General features: G+C 32.2%; 1 protein-coding gene across 4 annotated transcripts in view; it reads right to left on the bottom strand.

Moving 5' to 3' along the window:
• The window catches only part of Lrp2_4 (low-density lipoprotein receptor-related protein 2), a 352,676-nt gene extending 340,233 nt beyond the window's left edge, over window positions 1–12,443 (bottom strand). For 2 of the 4 annotated variants that reach the window (XM_011179139.3, XM_054231093.1), the window contains exon 1: window positions 11,934–12,443. The gene's annotated coding sequence lies outside the window, so the exon portion shown is untranslated. The other 2 variants (XM_011179140.3, XM_054231092.1) reach the window with 1 other exon arrangement.
• Window positions 12,444–12,517: the final 74 nt, after the last annotated feature.

Raw genomic sequence — 12,517 nt, 5'->3', positions numbered from 1 at the left:
CGAAATATTTATTTATTTATTTTATTTAAAACGTTTCATTCTTTAAAATCGAAATCGTCTGATATTTGTCCTTTTTATCACTAATTGTATTTTATTTCTTTTATTGTTACTAGTTCAAAATTTATTTAATTTAATTTAATTTAATTTAATTTTATTTTATTTTATTTTATTTATTTTATTTTATTTTATTTTATTTATTTTATTTTATTGAATTTTATTTTATTTTATTTTATTTTATTTTATTTTATTTTAATTTATTTTATTCTATTTTATTTTATTTTATTTTATTTTATTTTATTTTATTTAATTTTATTTTATTTTATTTTATTCTATTTTATTTAATTTAATTTAATTTTATTTTATTTTATTTTATTTTATTTTATTTTATTTTATTTATTTTATTTTATTTTATTTTATTTTATTTCATTTCATTTCATTTCATTTCATTTCATTTCATTTTATTTTATTTTATTTTATTTTATTTTATTTTATTTTACTTTATTTTATTTTATTTTATTTTATTTTATTTTATTTTATTTTATTTTATTTTATTGAATTTTAATTTATTTTATTTTATTTTATTTATTTAATGTTATTTTATTTTATTTTATTTTATTTTATTTTATTTTATTTTATTTTATTTTATTTTATTGAATTTTAATTTATTTTATTTTATTTTATTTATTTTATTTCATTTTATTTTATTTTATTTTATTTTATTTTATTTTATTTTATTTTATTTTATTTTATTTTAGTTTATTTTACTTTATTTAATTTAATATAATTTTATTTAATTTAATTTTTTTATTTTATTTTATTTTATTTTATTTTAGTTTATTTTACTTTATTTAATTTAATATAATTTTATTTAATTTATTTTTTTATTTTATTTTATTTTATTAATATTTATTAATTATTATTTTTTTTTTTATTTTTTAAATTATTTCAACTTCAGTCCAATTTTTTTACGTAGAGAACACAGAGTCACTTTTTTCATTAAAAATAAACACGTTCCGACTTTATTAATTTCTATAAAAAATAACAATTAAACAGTTATTTTATTTAACTCACCTCTTCACATTAGAATCAAATATGTAAGCTTTCCATTTGCGTTCGCCAAAAATCCTCATATATCCATAAATCTGCCACAATTTCATCTATGTATCGCCGCTAAGCCGCTTAACCATCCGACTTACTGACTAATCAGCCAGTCTGTTAGTCAAATCGTCTCGCCGCACACACGCGCACAAAACGCCTGATTGCCAACACTCGGAATGCTTTCCCAAATACTTGAATAGTTTGCACAAACAACTTTGATGATGCGAAGTGATGGATTGTCGGAAAGTGTTTGCGGATTAGAAATGTGCAATGACCAAGGGGGAACGAAAAACGTAAAGTAAAGGAGTAAAACCAACAACAAAAACACTTAATTGCACAACCACATGCACAAACCGATTAAATCAATGCACCTTAGCTTAGACAAAACCAAAAGCAAAAACAGAAAAAACACACTGAAGCAGGTCAACAGGTTTCAGGAAAAGGCACACAAGTGAATATTTTTATTTCGATGAAAGACAAGTAAATTTGTCGCCTGCGTTTGCATGTATGTATGTATGTGAGGTGTTTTGGCAGGTAGCTAAATGCAATGCTGCAGCTAAACACCTGTATGCGCTGCACTTAACAGGCGGCAAGGCTCGTTAAACACACACTTGTTGCACGTTTGTAAGTTGTAAAGGATGTGTGAAAAATATATACGAAAATAAATGCTTAAAACACAACTTGTTACACTTTAAATACTAAATAAATACAAAAAAAATAAAATTTTCACCTTTTTAGTAAAGCACTAATGCACTCGCAACACTTGGTTGTAATTTTTTTTTTTCACTTTAAAAATATTTTTCGAAAATTTCCACTGGTTTTATATATGAAATTTTCTATGTTTTCGGCACAAAAAGGAATTTAATTCAAAATTAAATACAGCGCACAAACGCACACACACGTCTTTTGTAACACTGTCTCGCTGTTGTTGTTTGTTTTTTTGTGATTTTTTGTTGTTGCCGTGGACCGACCAATGTCTACACCGACAAGTCTGCTCACCAACTAAAGTCGGCTCGGCTCAGTGTTGAGCTGGCAACCCACCATTTGCTTGATTTCAAGCGGCTATACAAAAAGTAAGCGCGCTCGCATGAGAGTGTGTGTGTGCGTTTGAGTATGTATGTGCGTGTATATAAATTGTATGCGTGTGTGTGTGCTTTCTTGGTTGCTTAGTTGGCTAAAACTGCCCGCAAATGCCTTTCACACAGCACACACACATACACACGCACAGCAGCTGAGATTCATGCCGCTGACAGCGCTGGCAACGCTGACGTTGGACGTTAACGTCGCCGTTACATTGAAGTCTTTCGTTTATGGCAGCGTTGATCTGGTGAGTAAATATATGTGCTATATGTAGTTAGCGGCTTGCGTTAATTTATGCTCATGCAACAACTTTTCACTCAAAGTCGTGGCCGCTGCATGGATATTTTTGTCAGTTTTAAGGCGGTTTATGTTGTTTTTGAAAGTTTTTTTATAGTATATTTTGTGAAAAAAAGAATGGTTGCAGGCACCAAATGTTGCAAGTTTTATGTTGTTGAAAGTAAGTAAGAATATTTGCTGCTTAAAAAATTAGAAAAGAGAGCTCGAAGTAGTGAAAATTTAACTGTCTTTCACTGAGTTAATTAATATTGTAGATTACCAAGAGTAAATAGTGAGTGAAAATTATTGAGCGAAAATTATAGAGAGAATGGTTGTAAATGTGTAAGAAAAATGAAACTTATAATATTTTTTTCATTCTTCAAAAATTATAAAAAATAAAAACTTTTATATACAAAAAAAAAATAAATTTTATCAAATAGGATTGCAAACTCAGCTTCTAGTACTTCATCTCTTTGAATGAGGTTGATGTTGTAATCTTAACTTTTATGTTTCCATAGAACGGCTTGAAGCACTTTCCTCTAATCTTAATAAATCTAAGAAAATTAACTAATTATTTCCTTTAAATTCGATCTTTTGGCCAACAGTAAGGATACTGTTAATTAAGCGTCACTTAAGGCAATGTGAAAACTGGGTGATAGAAAGATTAACGTCAAAGAAATGCCTGAACCCGAACTTGAATCAGATACAGCCTTATTCTAAGATTAAGAGCTGCGAATTTATGATCTTTTGCTGTTTGAAATATATTTAAAGCTTCACTGCCAAAAATAAAATGTTTAACTCTTTCATAAGTCGGTTGAGAATTACAGTAAAATTAAGAGAAAATAGAGAAATAATCGCTTCATTTGACTTTTGGCACAGAAATGGTTTGAGTAGTTGGAATCATGTCAACAGGTTAGGAAGTTAATCTTTTCCGACAAAGTCGTCGCTCTGTAGACATATACTTAGAAACTTATTTTAATTTCTGTCTTTAAAATAGGAATAGATAAAAGAAAAGAATTATCAGTTCTATCTTATTGAGCAATATGTTGTGAATACCCTTTGAGCGAAAAAATACTACACTGGTATACCAATTTCTGTCCTAATTGACAAAACTAATCACATTTTCTTTGTCAAAATTAGCTCCGAGTGATCGCAAAATTATCAGATGAATACTTTCTACAGAAACTTTTATAATATTCAAAGACTTGTATAATATTATGAGAACCGGTCTCATCAAGAGTAATATTTTGCCAACAAATTCCAATGAGGTGGTATTTAATCAATTAAGACGTTCTAATAACACCTTTCAAGGCTCTAAAAGCATTTTGACTAGCCTTAAAGTCCAAATAAATACAAACGTAACACTCAAAGGTGACTTTCATAATAAAAAAAAATGTCAAAGAAGTACCATAGACCATTTATTGTGTTGCTGTCCGAAGAATGGGGTTAATTTTTAGGAAAGCAAAGGTCCAGTCAAAAAAATTGTAACCTTCAACTACAAAGCTTCTTCATAGATCATGTTCATACATCTTGAAGATACCCGAAAAATCCGGGCGATATTTTTGATTCGTTGTTCTAAGAATGAGGTTAAGTTGAAAGAGAAAAAATCCAGCATGTTTTAAGTTGTTTTATAAATCTTCTACATGATCATAGTCGAAAATTATAGGATCAAGTATTGTGAAAGAAATTAATAACTTATCTCAACATTATCTCAGACTTAAAGTCGTGTTAGAGGTCAAAATAAGGCCAATGAAAAATGTGAGAGTTCACTAATAAAACCTGAAAGTCAAACACGTCATGGGCTTATATTTCTAGGTCAAGTTGAGAATCTTGTCTCTACAAAAAACGATCCATAAAATCTTTTTATTTAACTTTTAGTTGCCAACAATGCTTTCCTTTCTTACAATGAAGACCTTTTTAGGGTTATAATTAAATACAATATACAAAAAAAATAAAAAAATATAATATTTAATTATATTTTAATATAGAAAGGAGTTAAACGAAAGTCATGCAGATCTTGAAAGCCATATTACAGCCAGTTTCTACACTCATCCAATTCTTTCTTGTAACTCTCGCTAGCTTTATATATCGAATATATAAATTAAACAATTAAAATAAATAACTGTACTCGCCTTCAAATTTCAATAAACTCTTGGGGTTTTAGACCCCAATTGTAACTCAAATTAAATTATTAAAAGAATAAATATATTGCTCTCATCAACAAACGCTTCCGCTCTCAGCGATCAATTGAAATATATACACTTCTCTCACTCTCTTTTCTCTCTACCAACTTTTTATCTCAACTCTAAACAAGCACTCTCACTTTATACTCAATCAACAAATATCTTACTTCTCAACGCCCGGCAAACCGGCAACAGGCGATAACTGACTTTGAACGCCGTCGCTGCGCTGCTAGCAACAAGTAACTGACTCACTCCTAGCGAACGTTTGCGCATGCGCTCAGCAGCGTATACCGTAAACGATTTACCTGTTTACTTAAGGTTGGCAACGTCAATTGGTTGCGCGCCTCACCCCACCTTCGCACGACTAAAAGCAACAACAGTCTCGCGCCAGCGCTGCCGCCACCGCCGTCGCCAACCAAATTCGTTGTGCCTGACTTGGCATTTAAATTCTAGTCAGCAACATTTTGCTTTTTATGCGCATTCTACGCTATTCCACAACTACATGCATCTAGTTGTTTTTGTCTCTCGTTTGAATATTCTACTTTTTTACATACATACATACAAATGTCGACATTTCTATTCATATTTAGTTAATAATATATATAAATAATTATTTGTGCTTTGTGGTATTGACGGTTTTGCAGCGTTGGCGACTTTTTGCTGTGCTTGCCGTGGCCCTCATTCTTCATAGCCGGCGCTGTGATTCTTTTTGCTTGTCATTTACTACTTTTTCACAAATTGATTTTACAGCCAACATTTGTAGCCGACCGCCAACTCATTCGTTCTTTAGCCTCGCTACAATTTTTTGCTATATTTAGATGCTAAGTGCTCCAAATTCATTAAATCTGTATCAGTTAGTAACTGTGTAGTACAAGCAGACTTTGCTTTGACTATTTTTTAAGCAATCAAATTGACGTTCGGTATAACATAAATCTCAAGGTATTGAAACGGTTGGCTCTAAAGGTTTCTTCGAATAAAAAAGTTGTTTTGTTTTAAATCTCTCTTCCAAAACTATCCAAGAATATATCTTTAAAATTCCAGAGGCCAATTCGACATTTTTTCGAAGCTAGAGCAGTTTTAGTGGCCGAGCGTCGAGCAGGCGCGAATGCTCAGGCAGACCTTTAAAACGCGTTTTCTCGAGTTTTCATTTTCACAAGTGTTAGAAAACGGTGCCGGCGATAGCAAAAATATGTCCGATCGAAAAAAACCAAAGTGATCTAGCTTCAGTATTAAATTATCTTCTATTTGAACTAAAAAAGTAAAAAAGGACAAAAGTATTATTTAAACTACTTGTTTTACAACTTTAAGTCAATTTTTTGTCTTAAAAAAGTGATAGCTGTACTTTCAAACTTCGAAAAAATTTGGAATTTTATAACTTCTTCTGTATTTTTTTTGGTTCATAAAGAAAAGAAACTTAGAAATATTTAAAAAAACCAATATTTTTAGTACACTATCGTCTTAAAATTCCGTTTACCGCAAACATTTCCTTCCCTTTCAAAAAAAAAATGACTAAAAAACGCTTTTTTTCGGCTTCTAAAGCAGACTACTGCCTTAACTCCATCAGATCAGGGTTTTGAGATAACCACTGAAGATCAATATGGCGGCGCGCTTTTTTTTTTAAATTCATCTGAATCGCAAAATCGCGAAAATATGAAACCGGTGTCGGGTTTTCAAAATGGCGAATCCAATATGGCGGGCGCTTTTTTGAAAAATTCATCGGTATCGCTTGAATATCGTAACTCGGGGGGTTTTCGAGGTCGCTAAATATGAATCCGGTGTCGGGTTTTCAAAATTCAAAATGGCGGATGCAATACGACGAATTTTTAAATTTGTCCCCATATTGGTTCGCCATTTTTAATCCATAATCAGCGACCCCGATATCCGCCGAATAGCGACTTTTAAGCGAATGCATTGAATTTTAAATTAATAGTGAAATTCAACTCAAACCTTGAAATATCTTTTTTTTTTGCTTTGGGAGCCTACGGTTCAACTGGCAATTCAACTCAATTAAGTATTAGATATCTGAAGTTATCTTAACGCATATCTCCAAGAACGAGTCCTGCCATATGCACTGAAGCCACGTCATGTGATGTCATAGTCGTAGTGATTCTATAGTAATGTAGATTAATTGGATTGGAGATTAGAAGCTGATATCATAAGGAAAATCATTGAAGGTTACTACTAGAGTATAGACAACCAATTTCGAGGTAAAGGTTACATGGTTCAAAATAGTTGTCTAAAAACTATTGACCAGAAGGCTCTTCCAATTTTTGCTTCAAATCGAGTTACATGGAAGAGTCAGACATGTTAGTACACAATTGTTTTACTACTAAAAAGTTTTTGGAACATGATTTTTACGAGATTAACTGTAAAATGATTCTTAAAACAGTTTATATCTATGAAAAAATGGCAGTGTTTAGTTCAATATATATATTTTTATAATTTTCATCATAGAATGCAAGAAAATATTAATTATTAACTAAAATTTATTTCAAACCAGTATTTCAATTATGTTTCATTCAAGTTATGTGCACTTTAAAATAGCAATTACTTAACTGTATTACTACTTAGCCGAAAGTTGAACATCAAACAATGCACACACAGAGTGAGAAAATGTCTACAACTCGTAACACTACTGCTTCGAGTTTTCGAGTTGTTTCTAAAAGGAGAACCTACCAACTACAGCAGGCATTAAAAACTTCTACGATTTCGCGCCCAACAACAACAATTGCATTATTAGTGAACAGTTTCATTCGCATAAACTTTTCCAAGCATTTCTGGATTGCAAGCAAATATTTTTTATGCATTATTGTGCAAATGATGCTGGCAGCATAACTACGACACTCAGACACTCAGAGAGATGCACATAAATTATGTCAGCACTGGCTGGCATTCAAATGAGCATATTCTAACTGCTGCTGTTGCCACCTTTTTTGCATTGCAACATTTCACTGTTTACGCCGCTGCCATCTTGTTTACTTATAAATAACTATTTGCAGTTGTTGTTATTGCTATTGCTGCTGGTGTTGATGTTGCTGTTGTTCACAGCCTTGTTGCATGCCATTCAGAACTTGAAGTACGCACGTCTCAGACATTTTACTAAACATGTTTTATAGCGCTTTTAAGTATTCGCGCAATTTACACGGCGCCCCCCACTGCCGCTCCACCGCTGCTTGTTTTTGCTGCGTGTGTCTGCTTGTGTTCGTTTCGGGTATCTTCACAGCATCTAAAATTGCGTGCAAAAATCTGGTCAAAATCTACTCGCTACATACTTCCTGACGCTGTGTCTTGCAAAATTATGTGCTTTTAGCACGTTCAGTGCAAGCAAAAACCAAAGCAACAACAATAGCAACAACGGCTAGTGAAAATTTTAAGTACGCAACAAATAATTATAGCGCTGTGGAAATCGGAAAACTGTTTATATGTAGTTGTGTGTGCGTGCAAGCGTCTGCCACTCACTCGCTTCCGTTTTTGAGTTTTTGTGTTTGTTTTTGTTTTTGTGCTTTTCTTTCTTCGAAAGTCATTTTCTTCCGCTTATCAAAAGTTTTAAATCTGTTGTTAGCCAACGCGCTCGCTTCGTAAGTCCGTCAATCAGTTAGTTCTTTAGTCTGTCATCCGATTTTATGACTTCCTCTTCACCGGTTTGTTTTTTTTGTTTTTGCTATCACATTGCATAGAAAATGTGATAAGCAGGTTTTGAGGGAAGTGCGCTCGTAAGTGCAGTTAATAAATGTTTAGAGTTTCGGACGAAAACAAGAATTGCTGATACGTGTGGCACAAGCGAAATTAAATATCTATTTGTTTTATGTAATAAAACATTTTCAGTTGTTTATATACACATTTAAGCAAGATTTATCGAATAGGATTGCATGACTTGTTTCTAGTACTTCATCTCTTTGAATGAGGTTGATGTTATAATCAAAGCTTTTATGGTTCCATGGAACAGTTTGATACATTTTCCTGTTTTCGTAATAATATCTAATCCCATTAACTCATTATTTACTATAAATTCAAGCTTTTGGCCAACGGCAAGAATAATGTCCTTATTAACCGCCGCTTAAGGCAATGTGAAGTCTGGTTTATTGAAAGATTAAGGTCAAAGAAATGTCTCAACCTGAACTTAAATCAGATGCAGCCTCATTCGGAAGGTAAGGAGCTGCGAGTTTATGATCTTTTGTATTTGAGATATATTTTAATGCTCCAAAGCTTGGCAAAGCTCGATTCTAAAGCTTCACAGCCAAAAATAAAAGTTTAACTTTTTCATAAGCTAGTTGAGAATTACAGGAAAATTAAGACAAAATAGAGAAAACATATCTTCATTTGACTTTTCATGGCACAGAAATTGTTTGAGTAGTCGGAATGGTATCATATCAATAGGTTAGGAAGTTAAACTTTTCCGACAAAGTCGTCTCTCTGTAGCCATATACTTACTAACTTCCTCACATTTCTGACTTCAAAACAGGGATAGATAACAGAAAATAAGTATCAGATCTCTCTTATTGAGCAATATATTGTGAGTACTCTTTGAGCAAAAAAAAAAGACTCCACAATAACTGTATTGCTAGTATACCAATTTCTGCCATAATTGACTAAATTGATTAGATTAGCGATCATAAGCATTGCAAGTAATTAAAAGTACACATTATCTCACAAATTGAGGGTCGAAGAGAAAATCTGATATAATTATGTTTCAAAATACAGTCAAATCAAAGATATGCCCTACCGTGGAGCGATATTAAATTATAGATTTGGAATTTAAATACCTCAGACGTTCCTCCACTTTTTAAGAACTTGTAAATTTATGAAATGGTCTTAATATTCTGCGATCGAACTATTAAGAACTCACACTTTTGCAAATCTATATCATTTTTAAGAAATATTTTGAAAATTGTGAGATCTTGGCTCATAAAATCTCAGCTCTCAAGTTGAAGGTATAAACACAATGTGAAGGCTTTCTGCTCAATTATGGGAAAGAAAAATAAGAACGCGCTACAAATCTCACCAATGGAGTTTATTGTGAGCGATTATACTTCCAGCGATTGGACTTCTAAGGCTGAAGTGGAGGTTCTAAGACTGATTAGACTCAAATTTTTAAAAAGCACAGCATTTTTTATATATTCTTAATCATAGATTGCTAATTTACTTAATATTCATACTATATAAACCAGGGTTTTTCAAATCCAATCAAAATGAAACTCGCGAAGTTTTCACTATGGAATACTAATTTTGCTAATAAAAAGGGAGCTTTAATCTTTAGCAATCATAATAATTCTTCTCTCCTCTTTTTTTGAGGTTATAATAATTTTTTTTTTTTGTAAAATCTCTACTTATACTCAACAAAAATATTAATTTATGAGAATAAATATTACTTTTTATAAAGAACAGTTATTAATGATAATTGAAACAAAAATTCCCCATACAAAATTACTCACTAATAACGCATCTACAGTAAAAAGTATAAATTCACAGAAAAAATAGCACAACCGGCTTTTTATAACCGGTACCACACAATATCTCGCTTTAATAAAATTAAAAAATTAAACAAATTAGCACAAAAAAAACATATTTGAATACCGAAAGCAGCACTTACTCATATTCTAATCACATGCAAAGCAAAAACTACGAATAAAGAGATGACACAGATAAAATTTACACGACAAATCTACAAATTTATCACAAAATTTTATGTGTTTTGTTGTTATTCTATTTTTTGCTGTTTTTTTTTTTTCAACACAAAAACCAGTTGCTAATCACTTGACTAACTCACGCAAAAGCAAAAGCACCTACAACGACGACTCACCAAATCCAAATCTTGGCGCATTCACAAATATGTTTTGAAACAAAAAAAGCAACGCGCCGATTCGCTGTTTATCAGCGCCATCGCACACGTCAGTGACAACGGGCCAAATAGAATACAATACAATACGCTAAGAAAGGGTAAGAAAGTTGAGAAGACTTGAAATAAAGTTGAAAGAAAAATCGGGAATAAGATAGAAAAAGATCAAGCAGATAGAAGGTAAATGAAAGAAGTCAATTGCTTTGAGCAGCGTCAAATAACAACAACGCGAAACTGGTTTTCAAAGACAGGGCTGTGTGTAGAGGCTGAGTTGGCTTAAACAAGTTAGCTGCTTGAGATTTAAAGTTTGCTGCTGTATTGCACAGCTTGGCCTCATTGTGCGACGACAATTTACATATCGGTGTATATAGTATGTATGTAAGTATAAGCATGTAAACCGGTATGTAGACTCTCTTATTTCTAACGCTTTAGCGTCAGAACATGAAAATAAATTTCTAAAATATCGAACTGAAAGGGTTGGCCTGTAGCGTTGAAACTCGAAGCTGTGACAGCTCAGGAGAATGTTGGGGAATTAGAATTTTTCTAATTTATACCTTTGAGTCAAGCTTTGTTAAGAAAATTATGCGCTTCAGTGTATTTGTAAGCAGTGATTTGATGTCTTAAAAGCTTTGACGCCACAGGCATGCTACTTCTTATGGCAGCTGGAAGCCATCACATGTAATTTTTTTCCCCAACTAGACTTGTAAAAAAATCATTAAGAATCTGGTGAGCATTGTTGGTACAGCACATATGAGAATTTGTTGGGTTTTGTAGCGTCGTTAATTTTATTGCATTTTAACTTTCACCTTGCGTGCCAGAGCAACAGCGTTAGCAATAAGCAAAAAAAAAGAACAATGAGTAGAGCAAAAAAAATATATATTAGAGATTGATGCTGACAATGGCGAAAGACAATGCGGCAGTATATGGACTAAATGCTGGGTCAGATACATAGAAATATATATATTTATAATATATGTATATATGTAAACTAGCTAGTAATTAATTTTGACATGTGTATGTTGAGCTCTCACAATTTTTAATTTGAGCTTTTAAATAGAAATGACGGTAATTGACTTTTTCCGCTATGCAGATTATATTTTAAATTACATTTTCAAGCAATATAGATAACGGTTATATTTAAAGAAACAGATTAAAATTATTATTTATTGAAATTATATTTTATTTTGATTTTTTTTACTAAATATTTTTCTCATTTAAGGGACTTCACCTTCACAACAAAATCATAAAAAGCTCGCTAAATCAAAATCATTGCACATTTCCTCACCGCCAAACACTTGCCGACCAAATTGTAAACAATTCCAGCTCCAACCAATCCTTTCGCAGTACATTTTCCACACAACAACAACAAACAAACAAACAAATTTTATAACACAATGTAATATTTACATTTTCAAAATATTTTCCACTTTTATCACTTACGCACACACACACACACTTACTTTCTTTCGCACTATTTTCGCCACGAAATCATCCTGTTTCCCTGGTTTGTGGCACAAACAAACAGACGCGAGAAAAAATCACACATTCGTTTGCTTGAATTTTTGTAAATATTTTTCTTTTTGTTTGCTTGCTTACAGTTGGCGAAAGCGCTGCTTTGTGGCGTCCGCTTTCTTTTCCGCTTCCTTTTTCGTCAGCGGCATTTACACACAAACAAACACACGCGCGCTTACAGCTTGTGTTTTGTTTTTTGTTACTATTTTTTCGCACTTTTTTCTTTTTTTTTTATTACAACTTTTCTGTATTTCGCACTATCACACTGCACGCATATAGATCCCCACTTGCGTACTTAGTGTACGCACTGAATTCCACTGTAAAACCGCTTTTTCTGCACACCGTCACTTACTCACAGTTTTGTTTTGCTTGCGTTTCAACGTCACTTTTAACTTTTGTCCGCTTCGCACTCCATCACCTTCGGCGGTTTTCCGGCGACTGTGATTGCATTACTGACTTTCGTTGGCTGTTAACTATATTGTCGCACCGGTGTCGTTGAGCTCCAACACAATTTTCCCACATTTCCACCTTT

This window comes from Zeugodacus cucurbitae, chromosome 5, assembly GCF_028554725.1.
Source record: "Zeugodacus cucurbitae isolate PBARC_wt_2022May chromosome 5, idZeuCucr1.2, whole genome shotgun sequence".
NCBI classification, from domain to species: Eukaryota; Metazoa; Arthropoda; class Insecta; order Diptera; family Tephritidae; genus Zeugodacus; species Zeugodacus cucurbitae.
The sequence above is the reverse complement of the archived record's forward strand: the minus strand, read 5'-3'. Positions and strand labels throughout refer to the sequence as shown.